At 34.4% G+C, this 5,079-nt stretch overlaps 1 pseudogene; it reads left to right on the top strand.

Annotated features, from left to right (window-relative positions):
• Positions 1 to 2,626: 2,626 nt before the first annotated feature.
• On the top strand, positions 2,627 to 3,400 carry LOC136042502 (cytochrome c oxidase subunit 3-like; annotated as a pseudogene).
• The last annotated feature ends 1,679 nt before the right edge of the window (positions 3,401 to 5,079 follow it).

Here is a 5,079-nt window from a genome sequence, read left to right as displayed (position 1 = left end):
ACAGTATGGTAATAGCCCCTGCTAGGACTGGAAGTGATAAGAGGAGAAGTACTCAATATCTATTAACATTAAAATTGATGACCATGAAATCCGCAGGATAGAGGTAGCCCGAAGAAGGACTCATTAACATGAAATTCTTATTTAAAACTAAGAAAGATAAGATAATTGTAGGGAGCACTCATATAAATGACGTTAAATCAACAGCAAATTTCTCATTAGCTCTCAGCGAAGATACATAAATAAACATTACCAGAATCCGTCCTAGAAAGATTAAAAAGAGAATTAGTGAAATCCATAAAGAAACGTTTTTAAGCATTATACAAATCAATAAAGTTTGAACGAACAACGAGAGTGTAAAAGCAAGAGGATGATTCATTAGAAGCATAAATACGGAAATAACAACGATAAATCCTAGAATGTCATGCATTAATTCAAAAACTTTCAGAAATTAAATAAAAAAAACAAGTTTTTTGAAAGGAAAGTAAGGAGCGACAGTAAAACTTAAAACGAACAGAAATTACTCCTTATATGAAAGGGGTTTTTCCTCCTCGACGCCCTGCTCTTTACGCTAAAGTTTTTTATTGTTTTAAAAAGTAGAGTTGCGAGAAAGAATCAAACTTTAGCGCAAGGAGCGGTGCATCGAGGAGGAAAAACCCCTTTCATATAAGGAGTAATTTCTGTTCGTTTTAAGTTTTAATGTCGCTCCTTACTTTCATTTCAAAAAACTTGTTTTTTTTATTTAATTTCTGAAAGTTTTTGAATTAATGCATGTCTGATTTTTGCTCTCCGTACATAAATTATTAAAATGAAATTTGCAAATTAATTCTTTTTTTGGCTAAATGGCTTTCTCTTAGTTTTGTTCAGACGATTTTGAGAAATAAGGGGTGGGGAAGGAGGTCTTGTTGCCCTCCAATTTTTCGGTTACTTAAAAAGGCAACTAGATCTTTTATTTTTAACAAACGTTTTCATTAGTAAAAAAAAATACGTAACTTAAGAATTAACTTACGTAACAAACTTTTATATTCTTATATTTTTGATTATATATATGAGGGGTTTGGTCCCCTCGTTAATACCTCGCTCTTCACACTAAATCTTGTTTTGTCCCAATTCTTTAAGAATGACCCCTGAATCAGAAAGGCCGTAGAATAAATAGTTGAAATTACTTAAAAAAATTTTGGCATAAAGAGTGAAGTATTTATCTCCTCCTAAATACCTCGCTCTTTATGCTAAAGTATTTTTAGAACCCCTCATATGCGTAATAATCTCTGTTCGTTTTAAGTTTTGATGCTTCTCGTTACTTTCAATTGAAAAAAACTTTTTCATGTTTATATTTTCATTGTTTGTTTTTTTATAGTAATGCTAGAAAGTCCTGCGCCCTTTTGATTGAATTTCTCTTCCCCCATGAAATATTCCTCCAAGAAAAGATCCTCCCATATAGCCCCCTCCCCTGAACCCCACACCCAAACCAAAAAAATCCCCCTGATAACGTCGGTACACTTCCCAGTAACCATTTCTGTATGTAAACATTGGCCAAAGTTTGTAACTTGCAGCCCCTCTCCCAGGGACTGTGGGGGGTACGTCATCCCCAAAGACATAGTTATTATGGTTTTAGACTATGCGGAACAAAATGGATATCTCTAAATTTTGATCCGTTGACTTTCGTAAAAAAATGAGCGTGGGAGGGGGCCTAGGTGCCCTCCAATTTTTTTGGTCACTTAAAAAGGGCACTAGAACTTTTCATTTCTGTTAGAATGAGTCCTCTTGCGACATTCTAGGACCACTTGGTCGATGCGATGACCCCTGAAAAAAAAAAAACAAAAAACAAATAAATACGCACCCGTGATTTGTCTTCTGGCAAAAAATACGAAATTCCACATTTTTGTTGATTGGACCTTGAAATTTTTTCTATAGGGTTCTCTGACACGCTGAATCCGATGGTGTGATTTTCGTTAAGATCCTATGACTTTTAGGGGGTGTTACCCCCCATTTTCTAAAATAAGGCAAATTTTCTCAGGCTCGTAACTTCTAATGACATAGACTAAATTTGATGAAACCTATATATTTAAAATCAGCATAAAAATCTGATTCTTTTGATATATCTTTTAGCATTGAAATTCCGTTTTTTAGAGTTTCGTTTACTATTGAGCCGGGTCGCTCCTTAATTACAGTTCGTTACCACGAACTGTTTGAAAAGGTAGTTTAATAAAAGTATTAACTTTGGAAGTTAAAGATGTTAATAACTCTTTTGAAGACCCAGAGATTCCTCTAAATTCGGTTTACAAGACCGACATTATCTTTTAATTACTCAGTCAATCATAATAATTTATTTATCCCTTTCTTTAGGATTACTAATTTTCTCTTCAAGAAACAAGCATCTTTTAGTAACTTTACTAAGATTAGAATTTCTCATTCTTTTATTGTTTGGATTATTAATATATTCAAATTATATGAGAATAATTAACGTATTCATCTTCCTTAGGGTAGTTCCTCAGGGTAACTTAGAAAATATCTATGTTACTAAAATTGTAGTATTTTCACAGATTATCCTATTGATACTGGAATTCTCTGTAGCTATTATTCAATCTTATGTTTTTATAACTCTAATGGCTCTCTACGCAAGAGAATAATGAATCAATTAAATCACCCATATCATTTGGTTAATATTAGACCTTGGCCCTTAGCTACAGGAATAGGAACTTTTGCAATGACGTCGGGACTTGTCAAATGGTTTCATTCTTTTGATAGAATGCTATTTTTTACAGGATTAATCACAATCATATTTGTTTCGTATCAATGATGACGAGACGTATCACGAGAAGCTACTGTTCAAGGAATACATTCAACGAAGGTCAGATTTGGGTTGCGATGGGGAATAATCTTATTTATTATCTCTGAAGTTTTCTTTTTTGTCTCTTTCTTTTGGGCATTTTTTCACAGAAGTTTGTCGCCAAATATTGAAGTTGGGGCCTTATGACCCCCAATCGGAGTAGAGAGCTTTAATCCATTCCAAGTACCCCTACTTAATACAAGTATCCTGCTGGCTTCAGGAGTCACGGTAACTTGAGCCCACCATGCCCTAATAGAAAATGATTTTGATCAATCCCTTCAGGGACTTCTAATTACTGTGTCGCTGGGATTATATTTTTCATTTCTTCAAGGGTTGGAATATATGGAAGCCTCATTTACTATTGCGGATAGAATCTATGGTTCTACATTCTTTTTGGCGACAGGTTTTCATGGTTTACATGTACTTATTGGTACTATTTTTCTCATAATTTGTATTTTACGTCATGCTAAGTGCTACTTTTCTCCCCAACATCATTTCGGGTTTGAAGCTGCAGCTTGATATTGACACTTTGTTGACGTTGTCTGATTATTTCTCTATCTTTCTATCTGCTGATGAGGGGAATAGAATCTTTCTAGTATAAATACTATACTTGACTTCCAATCAAGAGATCCTGTTAGGGAGTGATAATTATTTTAATTTGATTAAGAATTTTTATGCTTGTTTTTATTGTGTTAACCCTCGGAGTGTTTGTGAATAAGAAAGTCTCTCTGGATCGCGAAAAGAGTTCACTATTTGAATGCGGATTCGATCCTTTGAATTCCTCTCGTACCCCCTTTTCTATCCGGTTCTTTGTTATTACTCTGATTTTTCTTATTTTTGATGTAGAGATTACTTTACTCCTACCTATAGTATATTTGAATATATCTTACCCGACAACCTACCTGATTATCTTCTTTTCTTTCATCCTTGTTGCGGGGGTAATTTATGAGTGAAGGGAAGGTGCCTTAAGATGAATTAAATAATCATTAACTTTATTAAAGACGCTTTATTCAGGAGAATAGTTTAAATAGAACATTGGGTTTGCATCCTAAGAGAGGGATGTTCCTTCTCTCAGAGTAAGAATTGATGTTATCAAATCCAGTTTCGACCTGAATTTAGGCCTTTCGGCCCCCACTCTTTAGCAGAAGCTAATTAATAGCGCTTCATTGTTAATGAAGAGGAAGGGATGACCCCTGTTAAGAGGCAGGAAGAAGGATGGGAAATGCTAACTCTTCAGCCGGGTAGTTAAATTCTACTCACTGCCTATTTATGTAGTATATTTAATACGATGCATTTTCAATGCATAAATGGACAAATGTCCTTTAGATATTTCCAGGAATCATCCACTCCAACATCTTCAGTGTTGTGCTCTTATTAAACTATAGAAATATATGAATAATGTGAATAATAAAGAAGCTAAGATAAGTACCTTGTATGGAGAGGAGGTTAAGAACGAAAATAGGGATGAACCTCGTAAGCTATTCTGATAGATTAGTGACGGCCCCGCTTCTTCTACCCAACCACAATCACCCTCATGATAAAGGAGTTCACCAATGAATAAGGGTATGAAGCTTGTTCGCCCCGTAATAAATGGTAAAAATAATATTCTACTTACATAATGTCTTAGGCTTAAACTAAATGATTTGACAAAGTAAGGTAGGATTACCCCTACTATAATAAGGGAGAGAAGGAGAATCTTTTCAAATGGGCCTAAGATGATACTTACGTCCCCCAGAAAACATCAATAAAAAATATATCCTCCTATAACAGCACCCCAATAAAGAACAAAAAGAGGAGTAAGATAATCCCCCTCTTCGTCCCTGTACTGACAGCTTAAATTATAATTGTAGGAGCATAAACATATTATTGCAATTCGAGAAGAATAAGTTCTTGTTAAAAGACATGAAACTAATATGAGTACACTAGGAATTATTATATGTAAGCCCTCTGAAGATTCAATAATTAGATCTTTTGAAAAGAAACCCGATAAAAATGGGAATCCTATTAATCTAAGAGAGCAACCTAAGATAATATAGCTAGTGTAAGGGAGTATCGTGGATACCCCCCCCCCCTATTCGACGTATATCTCGTACCCCCAGTGACTGAATTACATTCTTTAATATGAATATTAAAGAATATTCTTTAATCACATTCTTTAATATGCGCAATCATAAAATAGTCTAATATTTTCATTTTTTCCACAGACATAGCTATTACCCTCAAAAACTAAAACTTTTGAAATAGGAAAAGAG

Source organism: Artemia franciscana, unplaced genomic scaffold (assembly GCF_032884065.1).
Source record: "Artemia franciscana unplaced genomic scaffold, ASM3288406v1 Scaffold_1377, whole genome shotgun sequence".
Classification (NCBI taxonomy): Eukaryota; Metazoa; Arthropoda; class Branchiopoda; order Anostraca; family Artemiidae; genus Artemia; species Artemia franciscana.
This window is presented reverse-complemented; position numbering and strand designations above follow the sequence as displayed.